This window comes from Orycteropus afer, unplaced genomic scaffold (assembly GCF_000298275.1).
Source record: "Orycteropus afer afer isolate SDZICR_OR568_19922 unplaced genomic scaffold, OryAfe1.0 scaffold00023, whole genome shotgun sequence".
NCBI lineage: Eukaryota > Metazoa > Chordata > Mammalia > Tubulidentata > Orycteropodidae > Orycteropus > Orycteropus afer.
In genome coordinates, this window is record NW_006921610.1 from 5,701,078 (window position 1) to 5,720,938 (window position 19,861).

General features: G+C 39.9%; 1 pseudogene; it reads right to left on the reverse strand.

The window, feature by feature from the left end:
- Positions 1-12,155: 12,155 nt before the first annotated feature.
- Positions 12,156-19,861, reverse strand: part of LOC103192047 — a 55,968-nt pseudogene continuing 48,262 nt past the window's right edge.

Genomic DNA, 19,861 nt, shown 5'->3' on the forward strand with positions numbered 1-19,861 from the left:
CCAAAGGAGGGCTCACTATGGTTAGATCTGTGTTGTTGGCAGTGATATATATATATATATATATAGTAGAAGTCTAACAAGCTCTGGTGGTGCAATCGTTAAGCCATTCGGTTGCTAACCAAAAGGTCAGTGTTTTGAACCCACCAGCTCCTTCATGTGAGAAATATGTGGCAGTCTGCTTCTGTAAAGATTTACAGCCTTGGAAACCCTGTGGGGCAGTTCTACTCTAGCCTATAAGGTGGTTATGAGCAGGAATAGACTCAATGGCAGTGAGTGGGAGCAGCAGTCCAGCAGTCTCCTCAGTATTCTAGTTCTACGGCATCATCTGGAATTTGAGCCTCTAATCTTTCTATGATTTAATAAACTACCTAATGCCTTTTAATAAATATCTTTTCTGATTAATTTTTAGCTAGAGGTGATTCTATTTTTTTCCCATTGAAATTTCTGACTAATGGAACCTTTATTGAACCAACTTACCTTGCCTAGAATTTTCAATGGGCAGTGATAACAATAATACTGTGGAGCTTAACATTAGAGCAGGAACTCAGTTGGAACTTCAGCCAGCTACTGAAGGAATCTTAAAATCATACAGTTATTTTTAGCAGAATCTTTATAGAAAGTCTTATTAAAATGTCAAATACATAAAATTGAATAAAGTGGAATCATCCTTTAGCCCCTGCGGGCAACACCTAAAACACCTAGAGATTCTGTGAACATTGCTTAAAATCTACTGATAAGCCCCAATCTACAATTCTTTAGATAAGGATGGAGAATGTAAGGCCACAGTAAGGAGAAGAGGACGCACAAAAGTGAGGTTAAAGAGAAGTTTTTATTCTGAGTTTCTGGGGGAGGTTTACGGGTCCCTGAGAGGGGCCCAGGCGAGGTTCACGGGTCCCTGAGAGGGGCCGGGGAAGTCGCACCGCCTGGCTGAGGAGGGGAGTGTTTATAGTCTTGTGGAGGACCTAAGTGGGGACACTAAGGAAATAGTGGGGTCCAATTAGCTGTTAGTATGGGTCTGTACTTAGCATGAGGAGGCTTCACAAGAGGAAGTTTGCCACTGCATGGGACTTTCTAGTCTGGGCGGGTTCTGTCACTTTGGTTGTCTTATCAGGCTGTCTCCTCAGGGCCTGACACCCAGAGGAAGCTGCTAACTGAAATGTTGGTGGCTTGGATTTGCTTCGGCCTAACAGAGAACACTAAATACATGATACTTTCCGAGCAATGCACTTGGATGGTAAGATTTCTTTCTTTCTGTTCCTTTCTCCCTCTTTCCTCTCTTCCTCCATAAAATATCCTTTGCTAGAGAAAGAAAAAAAAACAGGTCAATGAGCAGTATTTCGCTAAAGCTAACTACCTAAAGAAACTGCTTTTTGCTCTATTTGATTTTTTAGATAGAATGGTGTGTTGTAAAAAAAAAGAACACTGTAGAAAATTAGCAGATGTGTGTTCATGAGCAAATTCCTTAACCTTTCTTTGCCTCAGTTGTCTTATTCTGGGGCTGGACATTGTAGTCTACAAGGTGCCTCCAAGTTCACCAAGTATCAAATTGCTTTCTAATGTAATTTGTGGGTCATAGAGTGGGAGTCTAAGTAAGTGATTTTATTTGATGTCTGACTAGACCCTTGAAAGCAAATTGGTTACAATCAGCAGAGGGAGCTAGAATCAGGAAACTAGGCTGAAATGAAATGAGGCGAGAATTTCCAGGGGGGAATTTATCCAGCATAAAAGGAGGTCAAAAAGAGTTCAGTTAGGATTTTCTGGAGGCAAAAAAAAAAAAAAAGATTGAGAGAAAGTAAAGCGATCAGAAAATTGTTATAAGAGTAATAATAACAGATTGAAAAATAGGGAGGAATTATAAACTATGATTAACAGCTGTCACTACTTCAATTGACAAAGCTGGTTAATTGCCTGTGTAATTCTAGTATTTTCCTACCTAGTATACTTCACTCATGAGAATCATAAATGGATTGCATATGTGGCTTTTGTTAGGCTTCTGAGGAAGTGAATCCAAACAATGGTTTTGACTTAGAAGGAAGAACAACGGTCAAAATTAGGCTCATGAGTGCATATGAAAGGGTCTTTCCTGTTTGCAAGTTGACGCTTGTAGAGCTGAGATCAAAGAAGGTGAGAATCTCCGCTGTCTTTTCATTATTTAGATGCAGAGTTGAGGCCCAGAGAGCTGAAATAATTTGCCCCAAGACAGGCTTTCTGGGACATTGTGTGTTGTGATATAAATGTCAGGTGATTCAATATTAGACTCCTTGCTTTGTAAGAACAAACCAACTGTCACACATAAGTCTCTGAGTTAAAAAAACAAAACAAAACAAACAAACAAAAAAAAAACGCACAGTATCTGCAACCTGTCTGTCAGCTTGCCATACTGTGATGACTTGCATGTTGGAAGCTATGGCAGTAACATTTCACATACCAGCAGGGTTTTTATCCGTGGTGGACAGATTACAGTGGAGCTTCCAAACTAAGACTAGGAAGAAGGCCTGGAGAGCTGCTTCTGAAGATTACCGAATGAAAATCTTATGGAGCACAACAGAACATTGTCTGACTTGCTTGCTTTGGACATGTCATCAAAAGGAACCAATTGCTGGAGGAGGACATCATGTGTTGTGAAGCAGAAAGCCAGCAAGGGCCAAAGAGACCCTCAGTGAGATGAGTTGACCAAACAGCCACAACAATGGCTTCAAACATGTTGGCAGTTGTGAGGGTGAGCCAGGACTGGGCCACATTTTGTTCTGTTGTATAGAAAATCCCCATGAATTGGAGTTGATTAAACAGCGGGTATCTATCTATTTCTATAAGGTCATGTTTAACACCCTCCCTCCTCACTTTTTTTTTGTTTTTTAACTCAATTCTCAATCCTATATTTCATCGCTAGGGAAAGTCAGTGGTGTCCATGCCTATTCTAATCAATGTGGTGCAGAGGCAACGCCTCATCAAATGGCTCAGATGTGTTTATTTATCTCCCTCTTACTTCTGTGCTTCATTCCTTGATTCTTGACAGATGTCAAACACAAAAAACAGCAAGATGTATGCAGAAGGCTTTTTCACTCTTCTAAAGCTTGGAAACCCTTGGATATATTTTTAAAAATAGTCCTGCAAATACTGGCAAGAGTAAGCTTTCTTTCCATTGCGTTATAGGCTGTACTATATTTTTTCTTTATGTTTCTTAAGATTTTGAAAGATTTAATGCATCCTAGGTGGGAAACAAGTTTGTCAGGTTCAGGTATTTTGGTTGAATCTTTGAGCCAGTGAGAAAGTCATATCTAATACCACCTGTTAGCAGTTCCTATACTGTGACAACCTATAGGACTAGAATTTCATTTCACTATATTCTAGGCTCCACCATTACTGTACTGTAATCCTATCACTGTCGTTTGCCACCCATTTCTTTCCATGGTTTACTTGGATTGTGCTAGTGATCCTTTGAAAATCTTAAAGGAATAGAAAGGGTTATTAGAAGAAAGGTATTTTCCTTGGTCATTGCTCAAATTTTTCCTGGCTTAGACTCTGATTTCAGCTGTGGAAACCAAAGCTTATTTATTAGTATAATAAATGATAAGTATTGTTAACATTTCTATACTTTTCGATTAGAGTTTCTTTTATGACCACTTTTTTAAACTGAAATATTTTTCTTGTGTGCTGTAACCGTAGAAAAGTCTTAGAAGCACGTGAAATTTCATTATCTACAAAAATAATTGCTTATGGAAATAAATCTGCTATAAATGTGGATAGAATAAAAAGGAATATTGTCCTTAGGTCAGAAGTATACTAACAAGAAACAGACCACCCATCATCAGTGATGACTCAAAGGTACAGTTTGTACAATGAGGAGTAAGATTTGATTTAAAATCTCTAAGGCTCTGGTAGCATAGTGGCTAAAACACTTGACTGCTAACCAGAAGGCTGGCAGTTCAAACCCACCAGCCACTCCTTGGAAGGAGGTTGGGCAATCCTACTTCCGTAGTGATACTGCCTCGGAAACCCAAGGAGGGGTCGCTATGAGTCAGGGCTGACTTGACGGCACATAACAACAACAACAACAAAGACTTGTTTAGTTGATCCTGTGTACCTGTACCAGCCATTTTCTAAAGTGGACCTTTTGATAATTCCACAATTACTGTTTTCTGAATGTTAAATGTTTTCCATTTTAAGCCATCATCATCTCGTTGATGCCTTTTAAAGTCTTTCAAGAATATTTGTATGCCACATTGTGAGATTGCATAGTCAATAACAATTGATCTTTGTCCTTCAAGGATTCGACATTTGCAATTTGCAGTGATTTTGTTGGATCTTAAGATTCATGATTTGTAATTTATTGTGATTTTGAAAAGGAGTGAACTGATGTTGAGTGAAGAATGGAGGTAGGGAGGGGGTGACAGCCCAGCATCACTTGTTTCCCTGTGAGCTTAGACAACTGCACAGCTCTTACATCTCAATATAGATTTTTTTTTTTTTTGTAAATTGCAGTAAAAATATATATAACAAAATATTTGACATTTCAAACTTTTTTACTTGTACAATTCAGTAACATTAATTATGTTCACCACTTAGTGCAACCATCACCACTAAATATTTCCGTTTGTTTTCATCACCCTTAACACCAATTTGGTGCTGCTTTAAACTTCTTCCTTTTCCTCACCCACTAACCCCTGATAACCACTAATCACTTTGGTCTCTATGCATTTGCCTGTTGTAGATATTTCACATAAGTGGGATCATATAGTATTTGTCCTTTTGTGTCTGACTTATCACTTGGCATAATGTTTTCAAGGTTCATCCATGTGGTAGCATAGATCAGAGCTTCTTTTCTTTTTATGGCAGAGTAGGATTCTACTGTGTATATATACCACATTTTGTTTATTTATTCATCTGTTGATGGATATTTGGGTTTTTTCTACCTTTTGATTATTGTGAACAGTGCTGCAATGAACATTGGTGTACCGGTATCTGTTTGTATACCAAGGAGTGAAATTGCTGGGTATTGTGGTAATTCTCCTAGAAAGCTCTGGTGGCATAGTGCCTAAGGCATTTGACTACTAACAAGAAAACTGGCGGTTCAAACACACCAGCCACTCCTTGGAAGGAAGGTTGGGCAATCTACTTCCGTAGTGATATCACCTTGGAAACTCAAGGAGGGTTCGCTATGAGTTGAATGGATTCGATGGCAATGAGTATGGTAATTCTATGTTTAACTTTTTGAGGAACCACCATACTGTTTTCCATAGCGGCTGCACCATTTTACAGTCCTACCAAAAAATGGATCAATATATTTTTAAAGATTTCTTTTTGTCTACTAACATTCATACTATCTTATCCATGTGTGTGTGTGTGTGTGTGTAACTGAGAGAGTGAGGGGGGTGGAAAGGGAGAGGGAGAAGGAGAATGGTTAAATAGTTACTGAATGAGAGGGATAAAACTTTAGTGATGTGACAATCTGCTCAGGAAACATATGGCTTTTGATGAAAACATAATTGGAAGAGAGTCAGGAAGTATCAAACACAATTCTGCATTAACAAATTTGGGAATTTATGAATGTCTGGGAACATATACTTGTGAATGTCAAAGCATTCGTTATTTTACATGCATTTTGAAGAAATCTAGGGATTATACAAAATGAGAGTAAAAATAGTGTCATTCCCTGTGCTGTTGCTCAGAAGCAATGGGGCAAATAAAAGTTCTTTGTGACTTACTTGAAACATCTCTCATCTTCATGTTAAATTATTTGTCTTAATGGACTGTTAATTTGTTCATGGTGGGTATGGTAGATATTATGAAACTCATGGTACTGTTGTTGTTCTTGTTGTTATTATTTGCCATTGAGTCACATCTGACTCATGGCAACCCCCCTTGGGTTTCTGAGGCAGTATCATTGCAGAAGTAGATTGCCCAACCTTCCTTCCGACGAGTGGCTGGTGGGTTTGAACTGCCACCCTTCTTGTTAGCAGTCAAGTGCCTTAGGCACTACACTACCAGAGCTCCTATTCACAGTATTTTCTTTGGAACATAAACTTCACATTACTCCTTGCTTTATCTATAACAAGGAACCCTGGTGGCACAGTGTATAAGTACTTGGCTATCAGCTGAAAGGCAGTTTGAACACACCAGCTGAGAAAGATGTAGCAGTCTGCTTCTGTAAAGATTACAGCCTTGGAAAGCTTATGGAGCAGTTTGGCTCTGTCATACAGGGTCTCTATGAGCTGCAATCAACTTGACAGCAATGGGTTATCTATAAAGAAATTACACTCTAGGGTACAAATAGAAACAACTGAACCCCTTTATTCAGAAGGACAAATTTGCTTCAAATATATTTTTTTTTCCATAAAGTTACACTTTGCCTTTGAGGAATCCTTAGATTTATATATACTGGTCAGGTATAACGCACATGCTGTACTTCATAGATTTTTTGGCTAAGCTGTTTAACTACCTTAGAAGGGAAGAGCTCTCTACAGATAGCTGCTTATCAGGCCTGGCAGCAAAGGAAAAGAGATGTCATGAGCTCTCCTTGGTCTGAAGAATGACTTTCAGGGATCATGCTGGCCTGCCTTGATTCCAGGACAAGTATACATATAAAACCTGGGAGGATAGAGGGATTAAACCTTGACACTACAAAGTGCTGATTCAGTTTATCTAGCAAAAACTATTACAATACAAATAATTTCTTCTACAACATAGATGTGGAAAGTCCCTACTGTGAAATTCTGTCCTTAGTACATTGGCACATTGTCTTGATCTCAAATTAACTAGATATGTAGGTCAACCAAAGCCTGGCTGGTTGGCTCACAAACACAAGTATTTACTACTAGAAGAATATTATAAATGAAAAGCAGGAAGAATATAACAGATTTTTTAAAAGCAATGGAAGCTTAAGAAAAAAACTTAGAAAGTTTATTTTGTGTCATGACGTTAATTTGATTATTTTTTCAATTTTTAAGTTTAAAGTTCTCTTGGACAACTTATTTATATAAAAATGATAATAACTTAATTGTTAACACTTGCTAAACAAGCAGTTAGAGAATAGAAAATTGTCTTATCAGTGAGTTGAAAATCTTAAGAAAAGAGTTATCTGAGATTTCAGGAGATAGTTCCAAATGATTGAAAGCAAAGGGAAAAAACAGGTAATAGAAAATGATTCAAAGGTGATCTAGATCTAGTTTGTGGTGGAGCCACACAACCTCTAAAATAACAATGATTAATATGCTCCAAGAACAGAGATGACAAGATAGACAATTTCTATGAAAATAAATCAAATGAAAACAAGACAAATGCATTGGACTAGAAGTTTCTAAGGTCTCTCTGCTTCTTAAAAATCATACATATTATGGATGTTTTTTTCTCTTGTCTTTTGTTTTCTTTTGGTGGTCTCACATCTCTTTAATTCCCTACTGTCTCCACTCTGGTGAGCTCATTCATGTCCAAAAGTTCAACACTTCACTTAGGATAATTCTGGCCATGTTGAGGAAGAAACTCCAAAACTCCCCTCTTTACTCTCTTGTTCCTCCCAGGTCAGTTTCTAATCTATAGGCTGGAATTTGGCAGGAATACATCAATTCCAATTTATAACTTATCAAACTTGCTTCTTGAGCCTTGGAAAGGCAGTGTACTTTTCATTAGAACAGACTCACAGTAACCCCCTTTGGGTTTTTGAGGCAATGAATATTTACAGAAGTATATTGCCCAGTCTTCCTTCCATGGAGTGGCTGGTGGGTTTGAAATGCCAATCTTCTGGTTAGCAGTCAATTGCTTTAGGCACTATGACACAAGAGCCCCTTAGAACAGACTCTAGACTGGTAGTTTTATTCCTGAATGATCTTGGACAAGATAAACAAGTTATCCAGGCACAGTTTCCCACTGACCCCAAAGGTAGCTTTAGAATCCTCATCAGCCTCACATTCAAAGTAATTGATACAAATAATTGAGGTTGACATGTATGTTAAAACTTATTTTCCATACTTGTAACAAAAAAATCTCTGGAAGTTCTTCTGTTGTAGAATTCTACAATTGTAGTCCGTAGTTAGTTTTCAGTAGCTGCTTATTACATTTGTGAGTAAGGACCTTGAGGAATAGTTGAGCATCAGAAATAAGTGATCTGATTAGAGTTATTATGCATTTGTTTAATGTAAAATTATGTCTACAAATTCCCATTTTTCTGCTTTCTGTGGCACATTTGATCAGGTTAACCTTCTTACAATGTGCGTTGGTTGACAAGTTAGTAGAAAGCCCCAATTTAGACTTTTAAAATGTAGTGCCTTTTTCAGTATCGGATGCTGCCAAAACCCAACTACCCTATCCCTCAAAGTGTCACCTCTTCAGGGTCTACTAGCCACAGTTACTTCTCTGCTGTCTACATGCATGCTCTGCTGCTTCCAGTTGATTTACACTATATTCTTGGAGCAATTCATCTGAATGCTGTTAAGTGTCAGAAGCATGGCTACCTGTGTCTCTAGTGTCAGTAATGATTTCAAAAGACTAAAGAATAAGAGGGAAAAGGCTTTGTTCTACCTGATAGACAAGTCTTTTTCTTGAACTCATGTCCTTATGTATTTGCTTATTATTTTTCTGCAATTGTTTGCAACAAATGTGTAAGGTAGATAGCAAACACAGCCAAATTCATTACACTATACTAATCACCCGTCTTTAAAACCTGCAGTTTAAATAATTTCTGAGAATTTCATGTCAATCATCTGCTGTGTACTAATTGGCCAAGGGCTCAGGGGCTTAAATGAACCGTAAGTTTATATTGGTGTTTCTACTCAATGTAGAGCCTCAACAAATTGGTAAATTGTGGCTGGCAAATAGACTGGAGGTTAGAATAGAGTCATTAAGCTCTAATATGTCTTTCAGTATTAACTGATGATATTTAAAGAGGTGATAGTTGTAATATACTTCCAGGCTGTTTTAGAAGATATGTCTTCCTGGAACTATGAATTTAGAATTTTCCCCAGCCCCTGCAAAATACTCCATATTCTGAATAAATAAAAAGTACACCAACAAGGTTGAATGATCAGCATGCTGTAAGACATTTTAGACAATTTTTTCATGTAAAAATCATGTGGTTTTTGAATTTTGAAGATTGCCAACATCTAAAAAGGGATGTCATAAACCCAGCACTGACTTTTACTTGTTTCCAGACTGTTTTAGCATTCCAAAAGTTTTTAATGCAAAAATCCATAATTTTCTGTATAGGATTGCTATTAGCTATTCCTGGAGTTGTAGATTGGCTACATTTTGGAGAAATGAGTTAGGAGGAGGGAGGACGGGATTGCCACAGCTGGGCATGTAATCAGGCTTATTGTCCCCTTCTAAACCGTAGGAGGAGGCTGTTGCAGGTGTACACAAGGCATCTTTACCTACTTTCACCCCTGTCAGGAGTAGAATCCCTTCACTGTCTCCAAGGGCTCTGATCCTCAACTCCCTGTGCCCTCCCAAACATAACGTTTTATATAGTTTGGCTTCATACCTTGATGGCTTCATGACTTTGTTCATGGAAGTTTACCAGGAGGAATTTTTACTTCTAGTAGCTGTGTTTCTGAGCAAACCTTTTGTGGAAAGCTCAGAGCTTTGGCAATATGAATATAGGGAGACATCATATATCAAAATATCAGCCTAAAGGCTACCAGGAAAATGAATAAGATTATTTCCTTACTTGATTTGGAAAGAAACTTCAGTAGAGTTCGTTTTTTAAAAAAATTTTAAATAAAAAATTTAAAAAACATGCAGATAAATGAAACTGTATAAGAAAGCATCATGCATCATGTATCTATCCCCTAGCTTCAACAACTGTTCACATGTACCATTCTCATTTCATCTATACCACTCTCCACTTCCTGCCCCTCACTCACTAATTTTGACAAATAGATTAGAGGGACATAGGTTTTTAAAGCACTTTGTTCAAAGAAACATTGACAGTTGCTGTTATCATTGGACAAAAAGGTTTAATCTATGTTTTATCTTGGCATTGTTATCTAAATCCATGTGAAAACAAATTGTTAATGTTCTCAGTTGAGATTTAATATAAATCAATTAGCTTCAAGGTACCATCTAGTTTCTTATTCATTCATTCAATAAATGTTTAGCCCACTGTGTTCCAAGTACTCTTCTAGGTACTATGAAGACATCAGTAAACAAAAGCAACAGAAATTCTTATCTTAATGAAGCTATATTCAGATGTGTGTCTGTGAGTGTGTGTGTGGGTGTGAGAGACAGAGAGAGAGAGAAAGAGAGAGATTTATCTAGAGAATGGCTCACACAGTTGTAGAGGCTGTAAAGTCCCAAGTCCATGGGTCAAATGTAAATCTGGACGTGTAAATCCTGACTCATGCAACTCCAGGGGCTGACGAACCCAAGATTGGCAGGAGCTCTGCTAAGGAGCTCTGGTGATGTGGTGCGTAAGGCCTTTGCCTGATAGCCAGAAGGTTAGTGGTTCAAGCCCACCAGCCACTCCATGGAAGGAAGATGGGGCAATCTACATTTGTAAAGATTTACTGCTTTGGAAACCCAATGGGGATTGCTATGAGTCGGAATTGACTCGGTGGCAGTGGGTTTGGATTTTTTTTGGTATAGCAGGCTGCTGGCTCTGGAGGATGATGAATGCAAGATCAACAGGTAACATGGCAGATTTTTGGCTTACAGGCTGTGAAGGCAACAATCCCAAGATTACAGGCAATTTTGGAGGCCACTAATTCAAGTCCAAGAACTGGAAAAGATGATGAGTTAGATGCATGGTAAAAATCTGGCAGAGAGCCAGAGAAATTCCCCAGGACATCCATACTTATATTCGAAGCATACCACACCCCTGAGGAAACTCCCTTTCAACTGACTGGTTGCTCATGGCATGTTTCTTCATGGAGGTGATTACCTTATAACTGCCTAAACCACTTAGAATCATGATTCTGCCAAGTTGACACACAACCTTAACCTTCATAGTCCACCCGTTGTCAACTTGGCACTTGTACATATCTCTTTAAACTGTACATAATCTCTAAATGTCGTAATTAATGTGGCTGGGCAGCTGGATATAGTTATTCCCCATGATGAGATTGGTAATCATCTCCATGGAGGAACCTACTGGAGCAGCTGAGTAGCTGCCTTAAGGATGTGGCCTGCTTCCAGTATATAAGAAGCAGCTTTGAGGAAGGTCTCTATCTTTTGGCATGCTTGAATCCTGCATGTAGCCAAGTTCTCGTTCAGCAGCCTACCAAGTTGTCTGCTGATCTTGGGATTGTTAATGGACTAGAATTAGTGGCCTCCATGTTGTTTGGTAATCTTGGGACTGTGCAATTTTATTTGTTGACCCTGGATTTGTCAGCCTCAGCAGCCAGCAGCTCCAGTGGGCCAGGAGCAAGAGGCAGAGCTGAAGCCCAAGGACGAGGAGCCTTCACCCAGATCCTAGAGCTTGGATCTTTGAACTCAGACTTCTAGCCTCCAAAACTGTAAGAGAATAAATCCTTGTTTGTTAAAGTCATCCACCCATTTGTTAGGGTGGCACTAAAGAACCAAAACACTAAATAAAGACAATTATAAAGTCATACTTGTGCATAACATGATACAATTAACATGCATACAACCAAAAATGCATTAGCTCCATTTACATCTCATAACTGAAGAAAACCAAAATATTTCATGCACACGTACACGGGAGTAATACTTATATCAATCATAGTCCTTGTTTCTGTAACTGGTCACGTGGTCATAGCTGGTAGTTAGAACTATCTTCTTCCACCACCTATTCCATATTCCCTTTGCTGTCAGCAAGCACCTCAGCTGGTTCTTTGCCTGGTGAAGTGACCCAAACCTTCATTCCTGAAGGGTGTGGCCCATTAGTAGTCATATCAAAATGAGTTGCTGTAGTTTTTCACTGACTTTAATCACAAGGCATGGTAGTACTAAAAGATCCTAAGGGGTCTCCTATATTCTAGACATATTCTTTTTTATCTCCAATATGTAATTTCAATTTGATTTCCTTTTGGTAAGCAGGATTAATTAACTAGATAATATAGTAACTCCCTTCTTTGCCTGTTGATCCAGAGACATGAGGAGTCCAAAATGGCTGGTGGCATTCTTAACTTCCAGTTCAATGGAATCAGTATTGTGTCTCCAGGTGAGTGTTCCTGCCTTTGTGACAGGACCTCTGGACCCAGAGATCATAGGGTGGCAGGGACAGGAAGCAAACATTTTTTGAGTGGGTCACTAGGGGTAATAATGAGGGATGTCATGCCCATTTCCACCCCTTTGTTTCCTGGACCCATGAATCCTGGCTATTTGAGAAAGAGCACAATGTACCAGATACTGGTTTAGAGCATATACAGCCAGTTGCAGAACATTGCCCCAACCCTGCAAGGTATTGTCACCTAGTTGATGCCTTAGTTGTGTTTTTAGAAGGCCATTCCACCATTCTGTTAAGCCAGTTTCTTCAGGCTGATGGAGAACATGAAAAGACCAGTGAATCCCAAGAGCACATTGTCACACTTCATTTGCTGTGCAGTGAGTCCCTGAGGCAATGGTGTGTGGGATACCATTATTGTGGATAAGACATTCTATAAGTCCATGGATGGTAGTTTTGGCAGAACCATTGTATGCATGGAAGGCAAATCTGTACCCAGAGTAAGTGTCTATTACAGTAAGAATAAAATGCTGCCCTTTCCCTGATGGAAGTGGTCCAATGTAATCAACTGGCCACCAGGTTGCTGACTGATTGACCCAAGGAATCGTTCCATATCATGGATTCAGTGTGGATCTCTGCCGCTGGTAGATTGAGCACTCAGCTGTGGCTGTAGCCAAGTTGGCTTTGGTGAGTGTGGAAGTCGCTGTTGCTGAGCCCATGCATAACCTCCATCCCTGCTGCCATGGACACTTTGCTCCCGAGCCCATTGGTCAATGACAAGAGTGGCTGGGGAAAAACTATGACTGGTTTCCACAGAACGTGTCATCCTATCTACTTGATTGTTAAAATTTTCTTCTACTGAGGTCACCCTTTGGGGATCATTCACATGAGACACAAATATATTTACTTCTTTGGACCATTCAGAGAGGTCTATCCACATCTCTCTTCCCCACATCTCTCTGTCACCAATTTTCCAATCATGTTCCTTCCAAGTCAGTGACCATCCAGCTAAACCATTGGTTTGATCCACAGCCCATGAATCAGTATACAATCATTCATTTGGCCATTTCTCTTTCCAAGCAAAGTGAACAAACACATGTATTGCTTGAAGTTATGTCCATTGGGAGGATTTCCCTTCACCACTGTCCTTCAGGGAAATCCCAGAAGGGGGCTGCAGCTGTCCACTTTTGAGTGGTGCCTGCATATGATGCAGAGATATCTGTAGCTCAGGCTGCAGGGTGACTTGGTGGTCCATGGTTAGGTGTTCAGTCTCTTCTAAGGCCCAATTGGAAGCCAAAAGCTGTTTATCAAAAGGGGAGTAATTATCTGTAGAGGATGGCAGGGCTTTGCTCTGAAATCGTAAGGGTCTGCACTGTAAATCACCAATAGGCGCCTGTCAAAGATTCTTAACAGCATCTCTATCTGCTCCTGATAGTTCAAGCACCATTGGATCAGCTGGATCATATGGCCCAAGTGGCAGAGCATCATGCATGGCAGCCTGAATCTGTTGCAGAGCCTTCTGTTGTTCTGGGCCCGACTCAAAACTAGCAGTTTTTTGAGTCACTTGATAAACAAGCTGGAGTAGCACATTCAAATGAGGGATATATTGTCTCCAAAATCCAAAGAGGTCCAACCAGGCCTTGTACCCCTCCTTTTTAGTTGTGGGGGAGGCCAGATGTAATAACTTATCTTTCACTTTAGTAGGAATATCTCGACATGTCCCACATCACTGGAACCCTAGAAATTTCACTGAGGTGGAAGGTACCTAAATTTTTGTCAGGTTAATTTCCCACCCTCTAGCATGCAAAGGTCTCATCAGTAAGTCCAGAATCATTAATACTTCCTCCTTACTAAGTCCAATCAGCGTAAGGTCATTAATATAATGGACAAGTATGACTTCTTGTGGAAGGGAAAGGCAATCAAGGTCCCTGTGGACCAAATTATGACACAGTGCTGGAGAGTTGGTATACCCCTGAGGTAATGCAGTGAAACTGTACTGTTGGCCTTGCCAGCTGAAGGCAAACTGCTTTTGATGATCCTTCAAAATTATAATTAAGAAAAAAGCATTGATGAAATCAATAGCTGCATACAGGTACCAGGAGATGTGTTAATTTGCTCAAGCAAATTAATTAAAAAATTAAAAAATTAAAAAATCCACATCTGGAACAGCAGCTGCAATTGCACTCACCTCCTGATATTTTTATGATAATCCACTGTCATTCTCCAAGATCCATCTGTTTTTGCACAGGCCAAATAAGTATGTTAAATGAGGATGTGGTAGGAATCACCACCCCTGCATCTTTCAAGTCCTTGATAGTGGCACAAATCTCTGTAATCCCTTCAGGAATGTGGTATTGCTTTTGGTTTCTATTTACCTAGGTAAGGGCAGTTCTAATGGCTTCGACTTGGCTTTTCCTATTAACTTGATCTGCACAAGCGGAAGAATTGTAGGTCAAGTGAACAGCAGTCTAACTCGAATCAACAGAATACAGTCATGGCCCCTCAATCAATTCCAAGACTTAAGTCAGTTTACAGACTCACAATCCCTTTAATGAAAGGGAGGCTGGGTCCCCTTGTGGAAGGAACCCACTACACTGCCAAAATTTTTTCTGTTAATCTTTCTCCCAGCTTCCTCCAAAGGGATCTATGGCCTTTTACAAGAATGACTCTTCATTGGGGAAAAGGAAATAATCAGGATTTTCAGGAATTGCTGGATATTCCATTTGTTGGTTTGTTGTTCTAATCTGACAAATCCATTCTAATATGCCTATTTTCCTAAGCCTGTTGATACCTTCTACATTATACCAAAGCAGTTCTGGTATTTCATCTTGACTTAGTATAGGCTACAGCATAATCCATATTTCAGGAAACCAACAAAATGCACTATTAGATCTTTTCCTAACCTCTCAAGCTGAAACATTGCATGAAGAATTTGTGCTGAGTAGGCCCACATCAACAAACTCAGACTGGTCCAAAGTCATATTCCTTGCACCATTAACCCACACTCTTAGCCATTCTGAAACATATTCCCCAGGTTTCTGTTTGTATAAATTAGCAAAAGCAAGCAGTTCCTTTTGAGTGTAGCATACCTCTTCTTGGACCACACTTTGTACTTCGCTTTTGGAGGCTCGCTGGGCTTAATTTAATTATAGGTCTAGAAGCAACAATGGGTAGTAGGGGTGGTTCTTGGGAACATTCAGCAATGTCTTGCAAGGCATCTGCCTCAGGCAATGTTCCAGGTGATGCTCCAGATGATATCTTAGACATTGACTTAGCAGGCACAGCAGGATTAGTCTCTTCAGATGAGTATAAGAGGGGTGGTTGTGCTGGCAGGAGTGCTTCAGTGGAACTTATCTACCCATATGTCCACATCCCAAGTTTCAGGATCCCATTTCTTCCCAATAAATGCCCTCACTTTAGTTTTTTTTTTTTTAAATTTTTATTGTGATTTGGGTGAAAGTTTATAGAGCAAATTCACTTTCCAAACAGCAGGTCACATACACTTTGTCTCATGACATTGACTGTAATTTCCCACAGTGCACCAGCTCCCCTCCCACTTCCTCCCCATAGTTACCTCTTCCCTGTGTCCTTCCCTCCCAGGCACTACTGCTGCCTGAGCTGTCTCCCTGTGCATACGCAGCCCTTCTATTCTGCCATGATTGATCTCTCCAAGGAGTGTACCTAATGCAAATATTAGGTAATAATTACCTAATGCAAATATTCAGCTCATATGCCTGTCTTTTGTTTGGCCAGAAGGCACAAGAGTGGGTTCAATTCCAGATCTGAAGGACAGCTAGGGGAGGGCCCATAGTCTCAGGGGTTCCACCAGGCTCTATCAGATCAGCAAACCTCATCCCCAACTTTTTTTTTTTTTTTTAATCATATTAAGTTTTGTTCCACATTGTTTTCCCATTCTATCCAGGATCTCCTGATCCAAGTGGTGGACAGTGGCAGTTGGGCACCATCTAGTTCTTCTGGTCTCATAGTCATATAGGTTGAGGATCACATGGTGTACCAGTCCATTGGACTAATTGTTTCCATGAATCTTTGTTTTCTTCATTCTTTTTTGTCCTGGAGGAGGAGAGACCCATCGTTGCATCTAGATAGCTGCTTGCCAGCAGTTAAAATCCCAGTTGCTACTTGCCAAAGTAGGATGTGGAACAATGTTGTTGTGTAGTATGTAATGCCAATTGAGCTTGACGTCCCCTGTGATCATGGTTCCAAGCCCACAGGTCCAACTACTCAGTGCCTCTGGGGAGCTGGCTCCCCAGAGCCAGCCAAAAAGTGACTACAAACTTTTCCCTTGTCAGCTTTACTATATACCTGGAATTTCTTGTAGAACATACAAATACAGTTGTAGAAACATTGTCTACCAGTGCTATATATGGTCATAGGCACACTCCCCACTGCACAGACATACCTAATCAGCCTGTGCACCCATCTATCTACCCATATATCAGTGTTTGTTATCACTGACAACGCAGTACTGTATGTGCAAAATGGTTCATCTTTGTTGTCTGTACCTCCCATGTACCTCTCCATGTCTTCCTTTTCCTCGATGCCACAGTGTTGATCACTCACATTTGGTACATTGCTTTTCCCTTCACCCACATTGATACTTGTCTCTACCTATCTAGCAGTGTTTCTGACCCCTCCCCTCCCACGCCTGGTAACCAACGAAGAACATTTCCTTCCATATATAAACTTTCCCTTGACTTTTTACAATAATGAAATAATACAATAGTTGTCCTTCTGTGATTGACTTATTTCACTCAGCATAATGTCCTCTGAGTTCATCCACGTTATGCGGTGTTTTGCAGATTCTACATTATTCTTTAGGGTTGCATAGTACTACATTGTGTGTATGTACCATAGTTTGGTTATCCATTCTTCTGTTGATGGGCACCTAGGTTGTTTCCATCTTTTTGTTATTGCAAATAGTGCTGCAATGAACATGTGTGTGCATATATCTGTTCTTGTCCTGGCTCTCACTTCCTCAGGATATACACCTAACAATGGAATTGCTAGGTCAAATGGCACCTCCAATTCCAACTTTTTAAGGAATTGCCATACTGCCCTCTACAGTGGTTGTATTATTTTACAGTCCCACCAACAGTGTATGAGAATCCCAATCTCTCCACATCCTCACCAGCATTTGTTATTTTCTGTCTTGTTAAACCTTGCTACTAGTGCTGGGGCAAGATATCTCATTGTTGTTTTGATTTGCATTTTTCTAATGGCTAATGATTGTGAACATTTCTTCATGTGTTGGTTGGCTTCCAGAATATCCTCTTTGATGAAATGTCTACTCATGTCTTCTGCCCATTTTTAAATTGGATTATTTGTCTTTTTGTGTTGAGGTGTTGGAGTTTTCTATAAATTTGAGAGATAAGTCCCTTGTCAGATATGTCATTACCAAATATTTCCCCCCAGTCTGTAGGTTCTCTTTTGACTCTTTTGGAGAAGTCTTTGGAAGCACATAAAAATTTAATTTTTAGAAGGTCCCATCCATCTAGTTGATCTTCGGCTGCTTGTGTACTTTGGGTTATGCCTGATAGTTTATTTATGCCATATATTAGGGCCTCTAAATATGCTCCTATTTTTCCCTTGATGAACTTTATAGTTTTAGGTTTCACATTTAAGTCTTTGATCCATCTGAAGTTAGTTTTTGTGTATGTTGTTAGGTATGGATCTTGTTTCATTTTTCTGCGAATGGATATCCAGTTTGGCTAGCACCATTTGTTAAAGAGGCCATCTCTTCCCCTTGTAATGGATTTCAGCCCTTTGTCAGAGATCAGCTGACCGTAGGTTGAGTGATCTATTCCTGGGTTCTCAATTCTATTCCACTGGTTTATATGTCTGTCATTGTATCAATACCAGACTGTTTTGACTACTGAGGCTGTATAGTAGGTTTTGAGATCCAGGAGTGTGAGACCACCTATTTTGTGAAGAACAAAGAGTGCTTTGCTTATCAGGGTCTCTTTCCTTTCCAAATGAATCAGTGATTGGTTTTTCCATATCCTTAAAGAATGTTGATGGGATCTGGACTGGGATTAATTGCCCTCACTTTAACTTCAGACACCATTTGAGGTTGGCAATTCAGTTGGTGTTGTAACTCAGCCATTCTTACGATAGGGGTCTGGGTTTGGTTTTCAGCAATATCAGATCTGTTACTACAAGAAATAAGGCTTCCTTTCAGGACATGATCGAAAACATTGATGTCTTTTACGCAGTGCTTGAGCTGTGACTCAGAAGTCTTGAGTTCATCTCATTATTTCATCACTTTGTCTACCATAACTAGGACCTACCAACCAGCTTCCATATAATTTTCATTCTGACAAAACTGCAGAAAAGTATCAAAGATGTGGAATATCATTAATACCACATGCAAGTAAAATTTTTATGGAGATAATTCAAAAACAGTTGCTGTGGAACATCAATAGGGAAGTGCCTGCAATTCTAGCTGGATTCAGAAGAGGACATGAAATAAAGGATATCATTACTGATGTCAGAAAGATCACGGCTGAAAGCAAAGAATACCAGAAAGATGTTTACCTGTGTTTTATCAACTATGCAAATGCATCTGACAGTGTGAGTCATAACAAATTATGGATAGCATTGTGAACAATGGAAATTCCAGAACACTCAATTGTGCTCATGAGGAACCTGTACACAGACCAAGAGACAGTCATTTGAACAAAACAAGGGAGTACTGCATGATTTAAAATCAGGAAAAATGTGAATCAGGGTTGTATCCTTTCACCACATTTATTCAATCTGTATGCTGAGGAGCTCTGGTAGCATAGTGCCTAAGACACTTGACTGCTAACCAGAAGGCTGGTGGTTCAAACCCACCAGCCACTCCTCCGAAGGAAGGTTGGGCAATCCTACTTCCATAGTGATAATGCCTTGGAAACGCAAGGAGGGGTCACTATGAGTTGGGGTCGACTCGATGGCAAATAACAACAACAGCATGCTGAGGAAACAATTTGAGAACTGCACTATATGAAGAAGAATGAGATGTTAGAATTGGGGGAAAGACTCATTATCAACCTGTGATATGCAGGTGACACAACCTTGCTTGCTGAATGTGAAGAGGGACTTGAAGCACTTAGGCAAAAATTGCACTGAGACAGTAACTTCTGACATCCTTCAACCTCAAAAGGGGGAAACACAGTCACCATCAACAGCCCAAGACTTATTCCTATGAGGCAAGACATGCTGCCACTCTCCAGCTTTTTCACCAATTCTAACACCAGCCATCCCTTCCGTGGCACACTATTTCTCTGCTTTTTTCACTAATTAGTTGCAATGGTTGCACAGAACTCACAGACAATATTCACTATTATGAGTTTTATTGGGGGAAGTAACAGGCTACAACTCAGGTTCAGGAACATGCTCAGGATAAAATTCTTTGATCAGGACAGTCTCCCCTCTGCTATGCCCTCAGGCATGCCTCTCTGGCCTTCAGCCTTTTGGCTTGGACTCTGCCTTGCTGGGCAAGTGTTACAAAGATCTTTTAGCTCTTCTAACAGGTACACCTATATGCACCCCACTTTGCCAGCAATCCTCCTGACCAAAGGCATTCAGCTTTCTCGCTCCATGGGTTGGGGAATGGCCAGAATTTGTCTGATGTACTTTGATCATGTTGTCAGAAGGGAGCATTCCTTGGAGAAGGATATCATGCTTGGTGAAGTAGAGGGTCAAAAAAAAAGGGGAAGACCCTCAATGAAATGGATTGACACA